General features: G+C 37.8%; 1 long non-coding RNA gene across 1 annotated transcript in view; it reads right to left on the bottom strand.

Annotated features, from left to right (window-relative positions):
- Positions 1 to 989: 989 nt before the first annotated feature.
- LOC128144455 (uncharacterized) overlaps positions 990 to 24751 on the bottom strand; it is a 64842-nt gene continuing 41080 nt past the window's right edge. Inside the window, exons 3-4 of the long non-coding RNA XR_008236086.1 lie at positions 4015 to 4063; positions 990 to 1635 (exon numbers count right to left, since the gene is read on the bottom strand). This is a non-coding gene — a long non-coding RNA (uncharacterized LOC128144455). The remainder of the gene's footprint in view (positions 1636 to 4014; positions 4064 to 24751) is intronic.

Below are 24751 nucleotides of genomic sequence, written 5' to 3' on the forward strand. Positions count from 1 at the left end.
CATTCAGAATTATTTCTTATTATTTTAAAATATCCATTTGAAAGATAAAACCTTTGAGCAGGTTTATCAGTCAGTGAATTTTATCTGGTTTGTGAAAAGACACTCTGTGTAGTTTGACTATGTTTACAATTAAATTGTGATGACCAACAGATCAGCTGCATAATATCATGGCTTTCATTCTTAGTAATCGTTCTAACTGCACACAAAACTTAACAGAAGGTATGTCTATGTAAATACACAGCAAGGCAACCTTCTTGATTGGGGGGCTGCAAAGAGATCTTGAGAAAAAGGCCTCACAAAGAGTAGTGGTTAGTGATTTTTTCCATTCTTTAGCTGGTGACAGCATCTAACTATTTAATGCAATTTATTTAGTGCAGGAGTTTTGAACTGGGTTTTCATATATGCCAGTTAATATTGTCCTCGTTAAAAGCTGTACAATGGAATAAACTTTCCAGGCTTCCTCCTAAAGCAAAATTTATAGGGAAAGCTAGTAAAATGCTTTGATTCTGTTCCATTTTTTAAGGAAAACACAAATCCCATTTAATTATTTTTACAAGATGACAGAGCAATTGAAAATATATCTATAACTTCCCTGACACATGGAGTTGGTATACTTCCTTTCAACATGATTTGGTTGTATGTTATAGTGGAATTTGAAAATAAATAGTTCTGTTTCTCTGCACAGTGAAAAAATATTTTGGAATGATTCATCTCTGCAGTCTTTTTCTTGTTTATATAGTTGTTCCAGCTCCTCATGTTAATTTTTAAGTTGTTTTATAAATTAAAAGATGGCTTTGTGACTTCAACAGAGTGCTTTTCTTGATTCTTACTCATCGTCATCCTATGAGAGTTTGGTGGGTCTAAGCTTGACTAATTAGAATGTGTAAGACAAAATAAGATGCTCAGATGAGTGTTTCTGTAAATCTTACAGTGTACCATTGCAGTGAAGTTCTTTACCCAAGTAAACCAAAAAGATTTGAGCAGTCATTGAGCAGTCAGGCTGCTCAAGTTTTAACTAAAATTTCTTGGTGTCTACATGCACCAAAGATAAATCAGCAGCTGTGCCTGCTGCATTTTATGGTAAATCTTCCCCAACTTTAAGCAAAGAAAGCTTGAAGCTATGTGCTGTGTAGTGGCCTACAACGTACTGACACCGTGCTTGGCTGAATACAGCCTCGTTGTCTGTGAAGCTAAGAGGACTAAATGATAAAGAAAAATGCAGACCAGCTTCTTGCAAATGATTTTTGTTCTTACCATGTTGTAAACAGGAATATGTGTACAAAAAGATAAAGAAAAAAAAAAAAGGATAATTCATTGAGTGTTCTCAGTTCTAATACAGAAAATACATCACTGGTAATAACTCTGACTTTCTGAAAGAGTTGTCACACTTTAAGATTCATTCCTGGTGAAGTAGGGAGAGAAACACATGATCAATGGGTTTGGGCCTTTTTGCATAATTAGTGGCAAAATGCACGTGCACACGCACACACACACACACACGCTCACTTCCTTCGTCTGGCACAGCTTCAGTCTTCTTATTCACCAGCTGCTAAGTCATTTTCATATCCGTAGCTGCTTCCTCTGAGTGAAAACACACCTGCTCTTCTAGCATTGTATCCATTTATTGTTGGCTTCCTAGAAGCAAAAGATGTAAGAGAATTTTGGCTTGTATCACAGATCTGAATAAGCATGGGATAACTCAAAACTGCCACACTCTTATAAAGCTATTATATGTTAATTTGTCTGTATTAATTACCAATTCCCTTCACTAGATACACACTGAGAATTAAATGTTCTAAGTGGTATTTTGCTCACATTATTTTCTGTCTGTGCCATTGGAAATACACTTATTTGACTAGGTTTTGACCATTGCTTTAGTGTTACCACATACCTGCCAGTGCTCTTAAATTGCACTGCAATCAGTTTATTGTGTATTAAATCAAATAGGAGAATTCTATACAGAACTGAAAAATCATTCCCTGCAGCAGTGAGCAACCACTGCATTTTAGATTGCATATTTAGATTTTAATATGGGGAGTAAAACCAGGAAAAAGAAAGTAATAGATGTTGGGTTAGTTAGGAATAAGAAAATTAAGTACCAGAGGTGCTCCTTTCCTGGTGCTCGGCTTTACCTTTCCATCCATACTCTGAAGTACAGCCAAATTGATAGCTGTCTCTAAAGCCCTCTTTTAGATTTGATCTACACTATGGCCTGGACCTTATAGAAGTGATCTCAAATTTCTTCTCGAAGTTCTTCAGAGGCAATATACTCCTACTTTGTTGACAGATAATAGAGTAGCTAAAGACAAGAATCACAAAACAAATTTAGGGTTATGGTACCAGCAGCTTCATGGAGGCTGCTACAGCCTCTGCTATATAACTTCTTTCCTACACAAAGTATGGGGCTTGCTGAAAAGCAATACTTTAAGTAGAGCTGCTGTCTCTGGGAAATATTCTGTAGTCCTGGATCCCTTCTAGTCACATCTCTTGGAGATGAAAATTCAATTTTGCATGGACTAATTAGGGCAGATCACAGAGATTATAATTCTCCAGTCTCATAGCTACAACAATCTTTGGGTTCCAGCCTCCATTCTAACGAAGTTTGCATGTTTTATGGCACAATAGGCAGTAGGTCATTCCCACTTCGCTGCTTTTAACAATCAGCTTTACTGACTGATTTTGTATTTTACTGGTGCCTAGAACCAGCCCTCTGAAGATACCATCCTTGCCAAAGGCAGCATCAGCTTTACCTAAACCATTTCTAACATATGTTTGCCTGTTTTGAAGATCTATATTGGTGATAAAGATTTCACAGCCTCCCAAGGGACCTTCTGTTCTTTCTTACAGATTTTTTTTCTAAATCTCTAATTATTCTTCAGTTGAACCACACTTTCCGCAAGGTACAATGAACAAACTGGACAATATGCTCCAGCTGAGACTTTCCATCATAATTTTCAACAAATACATGCTGACTGTTTTATATCCTTAAAACAGGACAAAAACTTAAGCTTGTTCAATTATTTGCTCCAGTATTTTTCTCAGAATGAAAGTAAAGCAGAACAGTATGTAATTCCTTGGTTTCGTCTGTTCTCTCATCTTAAAGATAAACATGACGTCTCTCCTTTTTCATTCTTTTAGAAGCTCATCTGCTCTCCACAAGTTCTCAAAGATAATTGCTAATGGCTCCAAAATGTCTTTATTCTGTTCTCTAAGTATTCTGAGAGGAATTTCTTCAAGCCCAGCTGGTTTCAAAATATTTTATCTAAGTTATCATTCTAGCCTGTATTCTCTCCCCTTGTCACTGATACTAATTATTTTAGCCAGCTGATTGAGGTTGACCCTTCTAGTGAAGAAAAGTAAAAAAGGTATAAGCCTTTTCAATACCATCTCTAATTGTCCTTTCTCTCCACTGAGTATTGGGTCTCTCTTTCCTTTGTCTTTGTCTTGCTACAGATACATTCTCAGAATACATCTCTTCTGCCTTGCTATTTATCCCATTTTGTGCCTTGACTTTTCTGATTTTGCCATCATTTTACATTGTTGCATTATTCTTTTACACTCCTCGGTAATTTAACTTAGAGCATAGAAAGTAGAAACTTTATTGAGCTTAAGGTAGTTAAAAAAACCTCTTACTGTTATTTAGCATGTTGGGATTTTTTAAAGCACATTTGTTATTTTGTCCCTAGCATTGGGGTGGTTTATGTTATCTCCTGTTTTTCTAAAGGAGATGGACAATCTCTTAAATGTCTTGATTTAGTTTTTTCAAGGATCATAATGATGTCTGCATACTGGATTTAGGCACTTAAAATGTCTGTATAGATCTAGTCCTGACTGATTTGCCAGAAGTCACACTGTATACATTTATGTTAGAGATAGGTCTGAAGCACAGAAATGTCTTGCTCACATCAGTGGCTTCTGATTCCTGCCTCATTTTTTATCTGATTAAAGCAGGATTATTTGGTTACTATCTGATTTGTGTAGGTTTATTTTGTGCTAGCAAATTGCCTTACTTACCAGTCCTTCTTTGCGTGCCCTTCATTGTCCTTGTTTATTTCTACATTGTCTTGGGAAGAAAAAAAAAGAATGAAAGAAAGAAAAAAAGTTTCAGTATGTATTTTTCCCATCTGGTTAGTCCAGCACTCTTCTTAATTAGTAAAATGCCATCCTGTCAGATTCTCTCCTGCCAGGAAGTCATTCAGCTACCAAATCACTTCTTCACCTCCATCATATATTTTAACATTTGAAAACAGCAAAACTGTAAGATATCAAATTCTTCCTTAGAACAGAAAAAGCAAAATCAACTACAGCAATGCTAATTAAGTGTAGTTTAGGATTAATTTGAATTTAAACCAGGCCTCATGGGATTTCAGAGCACGCACCCAGAGTGTCATAAAATATGTAACAGCACTTCTTCTCAATTAACATTCATTTATTTGGGAACAATAAAAAGCAGCACAAATAGGCACAACCTGTTCCTTACTCTTTCCCCAGTAGATTATGCTCTGCCCAGACTGCTTTCCCTACTGATTATTCCAAAGGCCAGCTCCTTCTTATATCTGGACAATACCAGACTGAAACAAGTATCACTGTATTCCCTTTCTTGAGGCTTAAACCTCTTTTTCCATTACAAAGTCACTTAAAGACAATGTATTGTCTATTAAATCATAAGCCTTATATTTGAATACATCAATTGTGTTGCAAAAACATAGTTACTGTGTTTCTTTTCCATTGTGCCAAATGGAATGCCAGCCATTTTAAGATTACTGTATGGTTTAATTAATTTATTTTTAAAATCCTTGTCATATCAATACAAATATTTAAATCAGTCAATACCATCATACTTATTATAAATAACAAGGTTAATAAATGCTAAAATTAACTGTTCTTTCAAAAAAAAAAAAAAAAGTACAGTCTCAAGGAAAAACCTAAACTACATCTGTATTTGGAATATATAAATGTATTTGAATAGTTCATAAACAATTAGGAAACATAGGAGAAAAATACGAAGTTACAAAGCTTCATGGACAATTTTTGTAGAATTTGCTGAAGAGGAATTCAATAGGAGAGAATTCTGTATATTCATATCATTTAACAGAGATTATAGCATTTTTCTAGCTTTGTTAATTTTTTTGTAACTGCTATAGAATATATAACAAAAATCTGTTTCTCTTAAATTCTGTAGGAATTTTTGCTTTTACATGGAAGTAATTTGAAAATAAATATTATCTATAATTACACCAACTGGGTATTTCTCTCAAAATATTTCTGCTGTATTCTGACTCCTCTCTGGTGTGGGCTTTGCTATGTTTTCTGGCCACCTGGCAGGTATGTTGAGGTGAGCTTTAAATAAAATGGAGCAGAAGTACAAAGGGTAAAGTAAACTACTCAGAGAATTTTCTGCACATAGAACTCACTTCCCTAGGCATCCACTTTGAGTTGCTGTCTCTGAATCAATAAGGGCATTCTTATGCAGGAACTTCTACTTATGTGGAAGTAAGCAAGGAAAGACTAGGTGATTGTGGCTTAGCACTGGGTACCATCGGTTCTGTAGATGTGACTGTTCCCAGGTGTGAGAAAGCTGGGTAAGCTCCTTGTATATACATATCAGGTTTTAGGTTTTACCACTAGTAGCCCAGCAGAGGACGAGAGCAATTATGGTTTTTCTTCCATAGTGTAGCTTGTGAAAAGTGTTTTGTGCTAATTGAATGATACGAATTTTCTTTGAGTAAAGGCCATGTCCATAGTGTGCAGCCAGGCTAAAATGTTATGCAAATGTAATGCAAAATGTAACGCTAGTTCACCATAATTCTTATTTATCCTTAAACTCCAACTAAAGAAGCTGAAGATGCCCAGGCATCACTTTAGTAACTGAGCAAATCTTTCTTCTTGCTTCCAGCAACATAGTCATATAAGGTGTCAGCATTTCAGCCAGTAGGCAGAGACCCTGTGAATATTCCTCGGTTCCCTGAAGCTCTCCCTAGCATACTTACACTGTTCTCTCAGACTGGATTCACTCCAAGAAATAAGTATAGCAAAGCCAGTATTTTAGAACATGGAAACAACCTCCCCCCAACTGGTCTTTATTAATCACTGTCTCTTTGGACAGCATTTTGCTTCCCTAAGTGTTTGTCAGATTTGTGCCCCAGGCATGCATACTTGAGAAATACAGTTTTATTTGGGTATTGAATAACACAATACATCTCATTAGTAATGAGATGCTTTTTCTGACAGAACATAAGACTTATTAAACATGACTGTTGTGTTCATTCAATGTCTAAACAGTACCTTGCTGCAAATCCCAATCTACTTGAGCAGACATACAGTAAAATACCATGGGTAATACTTCATTATATCATTAGCACCAATGATAATAAACAGCAATAATGAATCTCTTGGCCTCTTTTATATTAAAAGAAATGAGAGCGTAATGTCACACTACAGGAAAAAAACAGTAGCTGACAAGAGGTTGAGATGGGTATACAGTATAATGAAAAAGGTTAATTATGGAGAGATGTCAGACACCAATTATTTCATCTGTAATAGTAGTGTTCTGTTACATTGTAAATACAGCTTTCACTCCTATTCCTACTTTTCGCGGCCAACTAATATGCAAAGCATCTTAGGAATGGTCCTGTATATTGGGAATTTTTGCCAACAAAACTGAGGAATGCAAGGTAAAGCTTCCTTTCTTTCAGCCAGACACTGTCTTTCAGCATGCATTGGTCTTTCTGTTTGTTCTTTCTCCCCCAGAATCGTTTCCATTCCTTCTAGATCCTCTTGTCTTCATCCTCTGTTGCTTCTGCATGGCTTGTAAGAGTTTCTCAGTTTTTGCTCTGCCTTTGCCCAGACTCCACCAACTCTCTCCAACTCAGCTATTCCTTCCTATTCTGCTTCTTATACCTCAGAAGCCTCCCAGCCTTTGAATTCTATGGCCACCACAACTTTTCCCAGTTAGAGACTTCTTCACAATGGCTTGAATATGTTTCTAGCGTATGTATTCTGGCCTGACAAACACCAGCCCCATAGACTGGCAGCATAAGAAGATTTCCAGCTGCTTAAGATAAGGACACAAAAAGATTTTTTTCTTTTGCTGCCTTAATACTTCAGTCGAAAAATACATGAAGTGGAAAAGTAGTGGAAAAAGTAGTATGGAAAGCAGGAATTCACTTGCCTTTAAAGACGTGACCAAAGAGGAAGAAAAATGATGAGATGGAGAAAACATTGCTGTAACAAGGGATTCATAAGTACAGACTGAGATATATGTGGCGAGGTCATCTGTACCTAGATGATGAATCCGAATTTTCAACTAGCAACCTGGAAGGAGCCATGACTGTTGTCAGCTTTGAGTTATTTCTAAAGAGCGGCTGCAGTTGTAAAAAGACAAATCCTATTTGCCAAGATGCGGGCTTGCTCATGACTGTAAGAATAACAAAGGACACTGGATTATGGAAAATTAAAAGAACAGAGTCTTGAAGCAAATTCTAGCAGTGGTAGAAGGTAAAATAGAGGAGTACTTGGGTCCTAGCCTGCATAGTTCTAGTTAACTCTCTAGCCATCCTTACCTTTTCCCTGACAAGCACATTTTTCACTGTCTGATCTCACCCCCTCCACAACATTCAGGGTAATGTTCAGACTGAATCTTTAAATCCACTCATCATTCAGAGTATATTAGACTGGGTTTTTAACCAAATTGTTGTTCTTGCTGTTTAAACCTGTAAGTTTTCAAAATAAATTGACTTGAAAGCAGACATCTATCTACATTCTTTGGATGTCTGAAGGCCCTACAAATGTCAGCCTGGCAGCAAGGGTAATGAATATACAATGATTATATTACCAGACTTATTTATTTTATCAGATTTATTTATCTTCCTTATCTCCAGCCCTATTTCATTTTGACATCTGAATGTGTTTGGCATTAGGGTAATGTTAAAAAAACCCCCCAACAAATAGCTTGGCTAAGATTGATTGAACTGCTTCTAAGAGAACAAGAACTGACTTGAACTTTTTTTTTTTTAATTAAAAAATATGGCATTTACCTGAAGCTTATCCAGCTCTTTTGGGATTTTTCCCATCTGTGCTGCAGGTACCATTTCCCTATTATTTTTAACTTTTCTCTTGCTAATGCTTGAAGATGAGCATGCATACATTGCTAGTAAGCACGTCTCAGCTAGCAGCTACATAAATAATACAAAGAATAAAAATAGGTTACTGGAAAATACAAAAGCACTAGAAGATTTGAAATGCTGTCAAATACAAAAGGTGTTTGGGGAAATTATTAAAAATGTTGTCCTCTTATGACCTTCATTTTCATATTTTTCATACGTGTGTATAATAAAACAGCATGATTCATTAAATACATAGTTTGGCATTTGGGTTCACCGTATGTTTTTGACTATCAAAACGATAGCGATTCCACCTCAACAGTTTTTTCTTATAATGTACTTTGAACAGAACATTACAGATGGTGCTCCTTGATTGCTCACAAAATTTTAGGTTTGTAGTTTTTTGAATAATTCTCTTAAGTTATCTAATGGATTTCAAGACTTTGTGTCAGGTCATTGAGGCAATGGTGAACTTCCAGGTGAAACCCAGAGTTATTTCATGATAAGGAATAACACAGAGCCCTGTAAGTTTTATCTGTGGAAGGTGTTCTCAAATTAATCAGATTTTGCATCAATACAGTTTTGTAACTTGGATTATCACTTGTCCATTCATAATTTCACAGATCACCCTACCCATTCACAATCCCATAACTTCCTTCTGGCAACACAAGTGCAAAAAGAAGGTGTATAGGAGGTGTGAGCATGGACAGGCTATCAAGGAGGAATATTGAAGCATTGCTTGAGCATGCAAGGATGGAATTAGAAAGACCAGAGCTGAGCTAGAGCTGAAACTAAAAGGGATGTGAACAGCAAAAAAAAATGCCAAACAAACTTGTGAGGGTACACTGGCAGCAAAAGGGAGACCTGGGAAAACATTGCCCTTTGATGAACGAGGCAAGTAATCTAATAATGAGGGTGAAGGCTGACACCAATGCTGTCTTTGTTTCTGTCTTTATTGGCAAGGTCTGCTCTCAGGCCTTGCAGGTCTCTGTTCCTAGCAGCAAAGCTTGGGGGAAAAAGTTACTGTCCACAACGGACAATTGAATCAGAATCAGCTTGAGTAAACTGGGCATCTGTAAGTCCACGGGACAGATGGGATTTATCTGGTGGTGCTAAAGGAGTTGCTTGTTGTTGTGTAAGGCCTTTCTAAAAATCTTTTGAAAAGTTGTGATGATTAGGGAAAGCTCCTGATGCCTAGCAAAATGACAAATATTATGCCCATCTTCTGAAAAGGCAGGGAGGAGGATCTGGTGAACTACAGACCTGTATTCCTACCCAAAGTATAGGAACAATGTATTTATAAACATGTCATTTCTAAAGAGATAGGATGATTTGTTCTAAACCATAGATTTTCATAAGTCTGTATTATTGCATTATAGTAAATAGGCTTGTGGTCTTGATTTTCTTTCTATCATACTTCTTCCTGCAAAAATTCTTTTGAAAATGTCTCCACGCAACAGCTGACTCCCACACTGAGTCTTTTCCACAGAATATTGATGGCCAGGAACTACAAACTGAGGACCATCAGGTGAGCATCAGCTTGGATATAGCTTGAGCTTGGAACTATGGGTTCAGCTCCTGTCATTGTTCGGTAAATCATTTGCCTAGTCCAGAAGAAAGTTACACAATTTAATTTTGGAATTTGGCTTAATATTTACAAAGCAGAGCTAGCAAGGAGAGAGAGCAGGTTCTATTTTGGTTTAAAAAGAGTTACATTTTTCCTTCTACTTAAGAGGTGATAGACCCTGGTTTACTTTGTCTCCTTTTCTGCACTCCTCTTTTTCACCAACCCCATATGGGTAGAGCAGCATCTGCAACCTCAGTTTAGCTTTCCTTTCTTTTGGCAACATTCTGTGTGGTTTTTCTTCAGAGCTAAGACAGCCTTGGGCTTGCTAAGGTGCTTTATGGTGAGCTTCATATTGTTGAGCTTGATGACTAAATGAATGTTTTCTTTTAAATTCTTTGAACTGGTATTCTAGACTTCTCAAAACTAGGTAGCTCTTACCAAAAGGCTTTACTATTTCTCTCTGGCCCAAGAAGTGAGCCAGCATTTGAGACCTTGTATGATTTGTTGCTATATGAATGAGTTAATGGTTGAAAATGCTTTGGGGTTCTTTGATTTGTTTTCTGGTCAGGTAATACAAAATCTTTTTTTCAGTGAATACTTTATGAATAAACAGCAACAGACAGTTCTTTGCTAACAATTTCTGTGTCTGACTTCTCAGTTACTCCTGCTCCCCAAAGTAGCTGCCTTGACTCCCTTCTAAGGTCTAGCACATGACTGTCCTGTGCTTTGCTGGCCCTTTTTTTGCTCTTTTTAAAGTTGCAGTCACTCCAAAGAGGAACCTTGGCTTATAGCATCACTGTTCATCAGATCTGTGAACAATTTAGTGTCATTTGTTTCTATGATAGTTTCTAGCTGTCTCATTAAAATGCTTCTTCCAATTAGGGTAACCAAGAATTACCTGACTCTAATTAGGTTTGTGTTTGCTTGCAGATCAAACACAGGCTTGATGGCTTTATGATTTTCAGTATAAATATATCCTAAACATTTCTAGCGCACAGAAATGTGGATAGATTCCACTTCCCCACAACTAACACAGAAGTTCTCTATTCCTCTTTGCTTCTTCTACTCTTGTAATTTAATATGCAACAGTAGACGGCTATAATCCCTGCTTTGTACCATACTCTGTTGTGATGCTTGCTACGTTCTTTGCTTGCTTTGCCTATGGCCACCCTACCAATATTGGTGATGATAACTTCTTCTCCTGGGCACACTGTGAATGAAAGGTCTGTGGTTTATTTACAAGGGAATCAAAACATTCTGAACATTCTGTTCACCATTTGTCATTGACTTTTTGGCCCTCTCAAAAATAGGTAGTTTTTACCAAGTTCCCCCATCATCACTATCATCTGACCTGCACCTTTGGTACTAGCAGGGAAGCCTTCAGGCAGATGGCTTTCTGATTTCCTCAGGTCTTTTTCCCCTGTACCAGTGAAGCCTGCTCAAAAGACTCCTCATCAAAATAGTGCTGTAAATAAGTGTCCAAGCTAGAATGATTGACTTCACAAGATAGGTGATAATGGTGTTATAAATTTATTGTATAATAAGTTTGCCTGCTATGTGCAATCTCTTGCTGACTAATTAAGGTGCTTTTGAAAATATCTCCTTTACACTCATCAAGCCTTAGATTCGTCTGTTAAATATGAATTATACTGTAGAGAGAATTCTACATGTCAATTTATAATTTCTCCTCAATACAGCAAGTCATCATATCATTTTATATTTTGACATTTAGAGAACTTTCTTGTTATTTGCAAATACCTTTCTATGCACATTATAATAGAGGCTCTTACTGATTATTCATGACGTACCCCTGGATACTGCTGTTATTTCTGCAACCTACTCTTGAAGCCAAATCAGTTATTTACAAGCCATGGGGATTGTGACGTTAATTAAAATATTAAACAGTCTAGTTCTATCAAAGTGCTTGATCCTGTGATCTTTCCCAGGTGAGCTAAACGTAAAGAAAGGATACTACATTTACAAAGCTGTGAGCAATACACACGTGTATATTTCTTTTAAAAGAGAAAAACACATGGGTCACAAAACATATGGTATTCTTTCCTCATCTGTCATTCACTAGATTGTGCTTGTAACGTTAGAACTTTATGTACCAGTTTTAATTCAGCTTCAATGAACTAGAGATTTTTAGGGCCCTCTGTATTAGAATAGTCACGAAGGATGTTTTACAACTACATTTGTGTGTTCTAACTCAGGGAACTCTGACATCTATCAGTTGTTCAGAGACTGAACATCTTTCTTATTTGAAGTTATACTGCTTCCATGAATCTTATTTTGCTGAAGCTTCTGTCCAGCTGTAGCAATATCAGTTTTTCAGGTGAAAATCTATTATTAGAAAAGTACTGTTGAGATTTGAGTTGTCTTTCTATATTATTTCATAACTGGAAATAGGAAGAACCATGCACCGTACACTGCATTATGATAAACTCTGAATGAAACATTAATAGGCAATTTATTGGATTGGTCACAAATTTGGAAGTTTGTTGGGAAGGATAAGGAAAGTTTTCAGATTTGAATGTAGTAAATATGGCCAATAAAGTTTAGCTGTCAAAAATTCCTAACTGATACAATACAGAAATACCTAAGCTGTCTTTTAACAGTTGTGTTTGGTTTTTTTTTCCCCTCAGTCTAACACTGTGGTATAGGGGCAGTGAGTATTTGAAAGAATGTTACTAGCACTGCAAAAGTACCTTTTTTCAGCACAAGTTAACACAGAGGGTGGGCGGCTACAGTGGAAAGTCAGTTGTGTGGGTATATGCTGAAAGGAACTTCTGCAGGAAGAGGTGTGATAGAAAGAAAACCTATAATCCAAACATATTTGCACAAAGGCAATAATTAATAGAGAAAGGTTCTATGATAAACCATGGATTTTCATAAGAAGCTGTCCTATTTCTTCAGAAACAGCATGTCTCTAAGTACCTTTGTTTCTATACTTTGAATGGAAAAAAAAGCTAACATCCTGAATACAAAAAAATAATAAAAAACCACAAACAGAAAAAGCAAAAAGAACTGAGGTCCTGTGAGATACAAGAAAGAAAAGGTTCCGTGTCTGACAAGAGGAGTGACTAAACCACTTGGTTTAGTGGGCATGGTTGGCTGTTGGACTCGATGATCTTAAAGGTTTTTTCCAACCTAGGCAATTCTATGATTCTATGATTATATGAAAAAAATGATATGTGGTTTGGTGATGGCCAAGTTTCTTATGGTCAGGGTCTCTTTCTTCCCAGTGATGTGTTCAGCTCAGGCCAAAATAGCTCTGTTTCTTGGCACTTCACTTGATGTAATAAAATGCTGCAGGACCTCCCCCTGTTTCTCCCGTAGCACACTTACTAGATTAGTCCAAACTCCTCTACTCAGATCTGGTAGATCTGGCATATGGGCTACCAGCTGCCTATACAACACTGGTTATCTTCATTTTACAGCAGGAAGAAAGCCTTTTTAGTTAGGCATTATATATATATATTTTTTTTTTTTCTATCAGCATGCCTATTTTTATTTGAGTTTCTTTCATCTCTCAACATATTTAGATTTTAGATCATGAGTTTTGAATTGTTTTGAACTAAACAAACAGAAATGTCTTTGCAGCAGTATGCTGCAGCTTAAGAAGGTGTCATGTTCTGACCTATGAGAGAGAGAGGAGAATGTCATACCTATCCCATAGCATTCATCTGAGGCAAGTAAGGGATGTTTCTCAAACACTGAGTGAGGACAGTGTAAGTTCAGGAAAAGCTGGCTGACCAGAAGTATTGGCAGAAGCTGAGGGATACTGGTTGCTACTACTATTTGCACAATGCTTTAAAGCCAGGTAGCCATGAGAGATTTAAAATTCCAGCAAGTTTTTTGCTACTTCTAGCTTATCTGGTTCTTCTCTGACTTCTTCAGTGATGACCATCCATAGAGTCACTTAGAAGCCTGTTACCATTTCTAGAACGTATCTAACAGAATGAATAATACTAATACATTTTCTTTCTTCCAGGACTGCAGAAATCTATGTACAACTTACTACAGATATAAAACTGTAAAGCTTTGTGTTCTTTGGTACTGTGATACTATAATTTGTACTATCATCGGATATAAAATTTTTAGTTACATTTCCTGTTCAGAGACTGTTTAAAGTTTCAGAATGGCAGATGGGTGCTTTTTTAGCCTTACAATGAGAAGTAATAAGCAGCAGTACAACACTCACTAACAGGTTTCTGTATTTTTTTACTGAAATAACAACTATTGAAATATCAGTATTTATTCATTGGATTTGTTCATCTGCATCTCCACAGGCCATAGATGTCCTTGGCCTCTTTATTTTTTTTACCAGATGGCAGTCACAACTGCTTTTTCGTCCACTTGTTCTGTATTTATATATTTCAAACAGATTTTTAAATGGATCTCATGGCCTAGTGTGATCATTTAGAACATTTATATAAAAAACATTTTCCCCCATGTTTTAAACAAATAGAAATACAACATTCCTCCTTAGCTAATAAATTCTTATACTTTTTTCTCTGTAATTCTGTGAGATAGACTTTGCAGGAAATTATCCTCTGGTTATCAGATCTTTAGAGATACATGGGTTGGAAATTAAGAACAGAACTGATCATGTCAACTCTCAGGTTCATATTTTCTCCTCTAGGGATGGCAATATTAACCAAGCAGACCTAGCCAAAAAGATGAGATATGATGAAGAAAAGAGATGCACCTCCATAACATTATACTTAGAATCACAGAGTAATTTAGGTTGGAAGAGGTTTCTGAAGATCATTTAGCCCAACGTTGCGCTCAAAGCTGGGTCAACTTCAAAGTTAGATGTGATTCCTGAGGAGCTCATGCAGTTGAATTTCAAAATTCTCAAAAAAAAGGGAATTTCACAACTTGTCTGAGCAGCCTGTTCCAGTGCTAAATCACTTCTCTAAACCTCCTAGCTATGCCCTTGCTAAATACAGCCTTCATCACCACAACGGGAAAATGGGAGACCTGGTTACCTGGGACACGGTGAAGGCTGAGGTACTCAACGACATTTTTGCCTCAGTCTTCACCGGCAAGGGCTCCAGCCACACTGCCCAAGACGCAGAAGGCAAAAGCAGGGACTGGGAGAATGAAGAACCACCCACTGTAGGAGAAGATCAGGTTCGAGACCATCTAAGGAACCTGAAGGTACACAAGTCCATGGGACCTGATGAGATGCATCCATGGGTCCTGACAGAACTGGTGGATGAAGTGGCTAAGCCACTATCCATCATATTTGAGAAGTTGTGGCAGTATGGGGAAGTTCCCACTGACTGGAAAAGGGGAAACATAACCCCCATATTTAAAAAGGGAAAAAAGGAAGACCCGGGGAACTACAGGCCAGTCAGTCTTACCTGTGTGCCCGGCAAGATCATGGAGCAGATCCTCCTGGAAACCATGCTAAGACACATGGAAAATAAGGAGGTGGCTGGTGACAGCCAACATGGCTTCACTAAGGGCAAATTGTGCCTGACAAATCTGGTGGCCTTCAACGACGGGGTTACAGCATTGGTGGATAAGGGAAGAGCAATGGACATCATCTATCTGGACTTGTGCAAAGTGTTTGATACTGTCCCGCTGACATCCTTGTCTCTAAATTGGAGAGACATGGATTTGACAGATGGACCGCTCGGTGGATAAAGAATTGGCTGGCTGGATGTACTCAAAGAGTTGCAGTCAATGGCTCGATGTCCGAGTGGAGAGCAGTGATGAGTGGCGTTGCTCAGGGGTTGGTATTGGGACCGGCACTATTTATCATCTTTGTCGGCAACATGGACAGTGGGATGGAGTGCACCCTCAGCAAGTTTGCTGACAACACCAAGCTGCGTGGTGTGGTTGACACGCTGGAGGGAAGGGATGCCATCCAGAGGGACCTTGACAGGCTTGAGAGGTGGACCTGTGTGAACCTCATGAAGTTCAACAAGGCCAAGTGCAAGGTCCTGCACATGGGTCGGGGCAATCCTGAGTACAAATACAGGCTGGATGATGAGTGGATTGAGAGTAGCCCTGTGGAGAAGGAGTTGGGGGTATTAGTAGATGAAAAACTGAGTATGACCTGGCAATGTGCATTTGCACCCAGAAAGCCAATTGCATTCTGGGCTGCATCAAAAGAAGTGTGGCTAGCAGGTCAAGGGAGGTGATTCTCCCCCTCTACCCTGCTCTTGTGACACCCCACCTGGAGTACTGTGTTCAGCTCTGGGGACGCCAGCATAAGAAAGACATGGACCTGCTCGAGTGGGTCCAGAGGAGGGCCATGAAGATGGTTAGGAGGCTGGAGCACCTCCCCTATGAGGATGCTAAGGCAGTTGAGGTTGTTTAGCCTGGAGAGGAGAAGGCTCCGGGGAGACCTTATAGCGGCCTTCCAGTACTTAAAGGGGGCCTACAGGAAAGATGGGGAGGGATGCTTTAACAGGGAGTGTACTGACAGGACAAGGGGTAATGGCTTTAAACTGAAAGAGGGTAGATTTAGATTAGATATTAGGAAAAAAATCATTACTGTGAGGGTGGTGAGGCACTGGAACAGGTTGCCCAGAGAAGTTGTGGATGCCCCATCCCTGGAAGTGTTCAAGGCCAGGCTGGATGGGGCTTTGAGCAACCTGGTCTGGTGGAAGGTGTCTTTGCCCATGGCAGGGGCTTTGGAATTAGATGATCTTTAAGGTCCTTTCCAACCCAAACTATTCTGTGATTCTATGAATCACAACTGATTCATGTTCAACTTGCTCACCAGGACCCAGGTCCTTTTCTGCATAGATGCTATCTAGCCAGTTGGTCTCCTGTTCTTTCTCCCCTCCACTCCCAACTTTTCCCTTCTTTTCCCCATAACATTTCACTCAGTTGTTTTCTGGATTTTTTTTGGTAAGGGACTGTCTGCTGGTTCTATAAATATAAACCTACCATGTATGTCCTTTCTCTGCTATAAAACTTCCTGTTAAGCCTGTGGGGTTGTGAAGGACTGCAAGGCCTATGCATTTTGGTTTTCCTTGGTGAATCTTCCAGAAGCTGCTGATCTGAAGGAGCTCAACCACCTCCCTGAAGATGAAATGGGAGCCTTCATGTCCTCATGAAGAAATACATAGAAGTTCTGCAGGTGTAAAATTTATTTTTAATTTGAGATGTAAGTACTATTTCATTAGATTCTAGAAATGGTCCTTGGTTTCTTCTCTCACAATTCGCCTTGTATGTATTTTGTATATGTAGCTTCTAAAAGCGTTTAGGAGATTCATTTTAGAAACTACATAGCAAATATAATCAGCATACCACTAAAACCTTCAAAATAGATTTACTTATGGATAGTAAAATGGGAACAGTGAAAACATTATAGGAATAAGAGAGTTCCATGTTGCAGTGGTAGAAAAGGAGCAGAAAGGCTATTGAACCAATTGTATAATAAGTTATTAAAAGAACTGCTTTGGTGACAGATGGAAATAAACACTGCTGCATGAATAATAATCATGTTTTTCCCTACCCAAAGATCAACTCTAGACATTCTGTCTGAATTAATTTTCCTTTAAATTAAGAGAAAAAAAACTAAACAGAAAACAAAAGCATTAATGAAATCCCTGCATATGACTCCTTTGTAATATGCTGTATTAACTTTCCCTCAAAAATAGAGGCTATCCTCGTGTGCAAAACATTTAGAAATGTACATGTATATGACATAAAAAGCAGAGAGAAATAACATACCACATTACATCAGTAAGAATTCAAAGAATAATTGCAGCTAAAAAAAACCTTACAAAAAACCCAAACAAAAATCCTCCCCCAAAACTGTCAAAAAATGGATTCCTCACAAGAAATTAATTACAAGAAACAGAAGTACATTCTGCATAGAAATTATGGTCATATGAAAATAGAAGCCACATACTGATACCTTTATGTATACTAGTACTGCCCCTCTGTCTGTATAAATAAACGACCCTCTCTTTCTTATTCAGTCCTCTCTTCACAGTTTCTTCAAATCAGATTAAGTTTTTCAGGACAGCAGTATTGTTTTCTGTGTATTTGTACAGTATGTGAACTCTCAAAGTCTGAGACCTCTAGTGTGGTGTCATAACAGAAATAAGAACTGAAGTAATAATCATGATAACGAAGTAGGGAGGTAATTCTGTAATTTTTACATAAGTGTAATTCACATTGATTCTGAGATAAGTTCTGCCAAAAAGGTATGAATACGTGATTAGGCGGGTGGTACTTCAAATCTTCTGTGTCAGCTCTTTTGTTTTCCAGCTACCAAGGTTTATGCGTTGCTTATTTCCAAGTAGGAACATTTTCATTTTCCATTTTGTAAAGCACTAAGCATATTCTTTGGCCTAAATAAATAATGAGTTCTAAAATAGAAATGTCCCTCAGACTGGCTATCAGAGACATGCACTGATCTTGTTTGTATTGACAGACGGTTCAACTCTGATTTTTTGTATTGTTATGTCTTTAAGCATGTGAGGTTACACACCTGAAACTATTTTAGTTTCTGAATTGAGCAAAGCTAGTCCTATTGCAAAAAGCAGGTATCTCATGTACCCAGAGGTCTGAAACAATTATATGTCTTTCCTAAGTAATCAGCATCATTTTTCCTAAGTGTAGCATATGGCAGGCATACTTATACCCTAAGATGCCCTTTTTATTGCTGAGTACTGAACTGAGCTGCAATTTCATATACATATATTATTTTTGTATGATAGCCATTACAATGACATTCATATTTTAATATTACCTATGACAATACCAATGATTTGAATTTGCTCTGAAAATTTTGTCACGAGTATTCAGTTATACCTTGTGTTCAGCTGTAGGTGTGCGTGTACTCAGACAAGTTCAAGTTGGGCAAAACAGTTTCCTGAAAGAATGACCAATACAAATGCTTCCCCAATCAGTCTGTCACGGGGTAAAGATTCACACAGACTCCACTTTCAGTGTCAGTATAGGAGGTGAGCGAGGGTCTTTTCAGAGGTATGGCTGAAGAACAGTCATGTATTAGAAATCAAGGTGAGAATACCTCTGGGGACAGACTAAATGAGAACTGAATCCAGTATGTGTAACTGACCCTCAGGAGAAATTTAGCACCGTGCTGAATGCCAGCTGGGACCTGGGCACTTAACTGTGAGAATTAGGTATTGAATAGATATAAGTTGCTTATTCATCTTGCACAAGTCTTCCTCTGTATGCAAGTTTCATTCAGAAAGCAGCATGGAAATCTCACACTGCTTTTGTGTATTGCACAGTTCAAATGTTGCGTTTGTTGCTCAGTAGCTCTTACTTCAGTGAGCTTTTTGGAAGAAAAAAGCAAGCTGTCTTCTACAAGATTCAGTTAGGTAGTCCAACAGAGTTTTATGGGTAATTTTTATAGATAGTTAGACATGCTAGAGAGGTAATTTTGAGAAACCAAGAGCTTGAATAGTCATACTGTCACCACAGGCTATTAATAATCTCTTTTTTTTTAAATAGGAAAAGTCTTCATTGCTATCCAGCACCAGGATTGACTTACCATGTGACCCTGTAAAAATTCTGTTTTCCTCCTCATCTTGCCCTTGTCCTGCTTTTCCTTTGGCTGATGTTTCACACTTAAGCTCTCAATTTAATTTAAATAGAGAATTCTTCAGTACCAAATAATTCACTCTGTACTGCAATGTTCTTTATGCACCTGAAGCACATACAAATGATGAATAATACCATCATCTTACAGTGAACAGCAGCCTTCTAGTTTGTATACACAGTACAAATCAGCATTTATCTAGATTTTATATTAAAATAAAAGGGAAAAAATAGATTTTTAAATAGCTACTTTACAAAGTAAAGAGAAACCTCCTGCACCTGCAATAGCTCTAGAACATAAAATGTTCTGGCTTGGCTCCAGCTACTGTGAGCAAATCCTTGACTATAGCTTTGAATGGTGGGAGATCAGTATACTTCAGAAGAACTGATTTACCTTTTCCCCCACTTTGGAAAATCCAAAATGACGATCTCCCTTCAAAATGTAATTTAAGAAACACATATATTTCAGAGGTAGTTCAGATGAGCTTCAGACACATAGAAGCTCAAGAGAAGGTTGAACTTAATCAATTGATCAATTTTATGGTGTTACTCTGCTTGTTTTATTTATGTGTCTGTGAGAGGAAACTCCAGGGAGGAAAAAACCCAGCAGATCAGATCAGCTTGGTGACCACCATGATAGCTGTTAAAAAATTGTAATCCCTTGACATCATGCAGACACCCTAGATACCACCCACTTTAGGATTGCCCCACATTTAGTAACACTGCTAGCTTCTGCAGTACATTAAGCCTCCCATTGCTATTTTCTGCACAATACCAAACTGCATATCTGTAAAGGCACCGTGACTTGAATGATCCATTTGTAATCAAAGTAGAACTATAATGCATTTTCCCCACCTCCCACATACCTATTTTTACCACTTTCCTTGTTCTGACTCAGAGAAGTTGTGAAGGGAAGTGCTGAGGCCTTGCCTAACACACAGCATCCCCGGAAACCACTGCCCTCCCACTCGGTTTGCATCTGCACAGGAAGTACTGGGTGAGCAAGCTACTGCCATCGCGTGCTGCGTACCGGAGTGTGTCTTTGCCCAAGATCCAGCTCCTAATAGCAATATTGAGTCCTCAGGACTCAACATATTGCTACTAATTCAGACGTTTATGCTAATGTATTGTATCTACTAGCTAGCTCAATTCTCAGAGAGCTCTAAGAACTGGAAGTTGGGGGAAACTTTCTACCATACACAGATCCCACAATGGCAATCACAGTAGCTGAGACACTCTACACTTGGAATGCAAAATAATGAAGAAGGGGATGGTGTGCTTACACAAATAGATGTGCCAAAAGAGAAAGGTTGTCTAAAAATCTGTGTGTCTACATTTTAGGTGTTTCCCTCCTGTACCATGTTAGGAGCTTAGATAGTCAAAGTTCCTAAATTCCAAAGTTCCTCAAAGAAACCTTCCTTCCTCCACTCCTTACCCCTCCCCAAGAACTTATGCCCTGTTTCTGTGTTTTACTGTGTGCAAACACTGGAAAAAGAAGTCATGCAGATCAGGGACCTGAGTGCAGGTCTCCTTTCTCCCAAAAAGTGCCCTTATCACTAGTCTCAAATCAGGTTCTTGTTTATAATTTTCTTTACTGGCTCCTAGAAACTTGTAGTCAGCAGGAATCATGCAGTAGCTCAAGAGTCTGTGCTCAAACCTCACAGCTATTCAGTGGAAATGAAATTGGTCTAAAGAAATACTCCTGGAGGGGAAGACCCACCATCTTGGTCCATTTCTGATTTCTCTTCAGCCCTGATCCTGGAATCCAAGCTCTGACCTTCTTCCCTTTTAGCTATGATTCCTACTGGAATCATCCTGCCTAGATCTATTACATTTCTGCCTGCTCCTCACCTTGGACCCTTCTAGTTGACTTGACTGACTTCTGCATGTTTTTGCTTTTTTCCATTTGGATCAATGAATGTGCGCTCTCTAGCACCCAAACTGGGCCTTGTATTTGTCCTTGACCATTCTTTGCTTTGAACTGCTGCTTCACTTGTTCCCTCCAGTTCTTGGCTTTGATTCACCTTGACTGTTGTGTGTGGTTTGTGTCTGTATATCAAATCCAGCCCCGGCCTAACCATGGATATATTCTGAGAGTCCATAGCCCATAACAGCTAAGTAGATAGGCTGTATAGTGCTGAAGTCATTCTGTGGAACTGGGCAAGGAGTCTTTTGTATTCACATACTAAGACAGGAAAAGAATATGTTCAGGTATATCTTTTTATAAAATTCTTATTGAGTCTGACAAACGGTCTTATCAACCCGATATATAATCACATTACAGCCGTTTCAGGCAACTCGAAAAGCATTTGAAAAAGTATTAGCTACTTCAAGCTAATCACGTTTTTGAAGACCAACTTTGTGGAAATGGGGTGAACTATGTTCCAAAATATGATGTAAATTGAACCATGACATAAAATTTGCCATTTCATTAACAATTAATTAACTCATTTTTCTTTCTAACTATGATATATCATTAATTCTAATTTAAGTATTTCTTCTCATTAACTGATGCTCATATGTATGATATGACTGACTATTCACAGGATCTTGGACAAGAGTATTTAACTGGTTTTCAGATATGGTGCAGAAGACCACAGTGTTGCATACATTCTAAATGTAGTAAATGTAAAATACAAACCCAAATAACTAAGAACACCCTGTGTTAGAGGATGTTTTTGGTCAGATAAAATATAATGTGGAAATTTTATATAAAAATAGTTGAAATTGAATTGTATTTGCTAATATGTTGCATAAATACTGAACTTCAATGGATTTTTTTTTTTTTAGCTCTTCTTAATTTTACAATGAAATCTCTTTGATGGAATGTCCAGCTTCTCTACTTACAGAGCATAAAATGTACCAAGTATGCAATGTTTTTATCTCACTGAATGACAAATACTATCACCCGCATTAAGGTACAAATCTTTTCTGCTACTTGACAAAGTGAACCAGGATCACTGTGTCCTAATAATTTCCTCTGAAGACTGGGAAAGTCCAGTTTTTTGAAAGTAATGCTGGGGAACTATGTCTGCATTTTTGGAAGAGGGGAAAAATATCCTGGAAATAGCTGGTACATTAGAGGGCTATGTCAAGTTATCACAGCAGATTTTGAAATATAGGGTTCTGGTGTTTGGCCCTGCTCATTAAAGAAATTGATGTAGCCTTAAAAATACAGAAGGATTTAAAAGCCAGTTTATGTTGTCACAGGGATTTCTGTAGGAACTGTTGTCATCTTCACCCATTAAAATCTCAAGTCTTTTTTTTTTTTCCCCTTATGTCCAAGACCTCATATATTGGAGTCATATGATTCAGGGCTGGGTATAGGAGTTGTACCTGAGCAAGTCACCAAGGAGAAAAAGAGCTCTAATACTAAGCTGCTGCTGTGGGATGTACCTTCTAGTATGACTTCATTGAGCACAGGGTCCTGCTAAGGAGCACAAACTCTTTTGTAGTTTAGTGAAGTACCACAGCTTCTCTAGAGAGATTAGAAATTAAGGGATCATAGATGAGATGGGTCACTTACATCTGGTACATTTGGTCACAGAGCAGGGGACTTCTACAAATGAGTGCTACACAAGGCTAGATGGAGTGGGATGTGACCAGCTCTCTGAATCTCTCTCTCTTTGGCAAATCTATAGCTCTCATTAAGTTCTTTGGTTTGTGAAGCTTCTACACTGGAGAGACCAAAATCATTATTTTCTTCAAATATATGGGGCTGACAGTACTGGCCTAATAATCACTTTCCCCCAAAACTTCCTGTATATGATCTATTTCTAGCTGCTTATAATTTTTCATAATGTCAACTGTTAATGATTTAACTATTAGTCACTTAACTAGTGAGCATCTTCCTCACCCTACATTTTCACAAATCTTTAGAAAAAAATTGCAAACCCTACATTTTCACAACTCTTTAGAAAAAAATTGCAAACAACAGTAATTTCTCAGAATAAATCAAGGGGAAAAGTACATAATTTTCTCCTTCTAAATTGAATGGAATAACCTTTATTTGAGATGCTGAAATGAAGCATGAATTAAGGCAAGGACTGAGAATGTGACTGAAACTATACTTTTTGACATAGATTTGCTTTTGTCATCCCTCTGAAAATCCTGATTCTGGTTTAGTTGTAAGCCCTTGAAGCATTCTAGCAGGTTTAAATATTTGAATACATCTTAATCTAGAAATCAATTTGTTTAATCTAGACATCAACTAAATCTGTGCTGATTCTGGCATCATGTCTCTTTGTGATGACCAGACTACCATCCACACAAAATGACTATTTATGTTGGAAGCCAGTACACTCTGGACTGAGATGAGCACACTTCGTATTGGCTGCAGCCAGCTTCCTTTTATGATGTTTTTGGTTCAGGTAAAACACCTACTATCCTCATGAAAAATAGGGGAGAAAATACTGGATGAAAAATTGAATGAAAAAGGAAGCAACAGCTGGAGTAAGTGGGAGAATTGTGGACTGGGAAAGGAAATGTAATGAGATTAGAAGAAAAGGAAAGCTGAGAGTAGGAGATGGGGTGTGAAGTGGTCCACAGAAAAGTTGTACATCTAACTCTCTGTTTCTTACTGAATGGATATGATGTTCTGTCAAAATTTTTAATCACAAATCACATGTTTTTGTTCTTTGCATTTATTTGAGGGGTGAAAGTAATACTGCTTCCTCTTTCTTGATATGCTGTACATGGGTATTGGTCAAATTCTGTATGAAGTGTTGAAGAGAAGTTCGGAGCTTACTGATATTAAATGCAAGTTGCTGTCTTGTTATGGTTATTTGTATCATTTGTTCCTTGAAATTTTTGAGATTGCTGAGGCTCGAGTAAAGACTTTGCTTCTCTGACATATCAAAGAAGAACTGAAATGCTGTTCCAACATACAGGATTTTAATCCTAATTATTAGTGGACATCTAATTTGTATATATTACAATATACACTTTATAAATTAAATATTTAAAATAATATCATTTGTTTATATCTGCCAGGACTTTATATCCCATGAGCTTCCCCCTGGAATAAATGATGCAAGAGCTTTACATACAGTAAGTGGCAAAGGAAAATGTAATCAAGCTTGAATGTATTACTGCCCTTTAGAGCCTAAAAACCTGAAAGTTTGTCTTCGCCCAAGGACTTGTTAGGAACTGGAGAACTGGCGAAATGTTGGTATCACAGGAGAGTGACATTGGAACAATTAAATGAAGGAATTTTTATTTGCAACATGTACTTTTTGGCCAGAGGTGTAGAATGGTGTAGAGAGTAAGCAAATTTTGTAAGAAGTCCTCCAGCAAAATCAAAGATCAGGAGGTAGAAACACAAGGATAATTTTTTTCTGAACTTTTTGTCTTTGACACACAAAAAAAGAAAAACAGAAAAATAGCAATTTAAAATGCAGATTATAGTTAAAGAATACAGCTTTCTGTTCTTGTTTTGTATATTAGCAGCCTTCTAAGCTTTGGCAAGAGTCATCCTGAGCTTTGAATTCAGGTTTTAGCAGAAAAATAAATAAATCCAAAATATCCCCAAGCACCT

The sequence above is a fragment of the Harpia harpyja genome, chromosome 7, assembly GCF_026419915.1.
Source record: "Harpia harpyja isolate bHarHar1 chromosome 7, bHarHar1 primary haplotype, whole genome shotgun sequence".
Lineage (NCBI taxonomy): Eukaryota > Metazoa > Chordata > Aves > Accipitriformes > Accipitridae > Harpia > Harpia harpyja.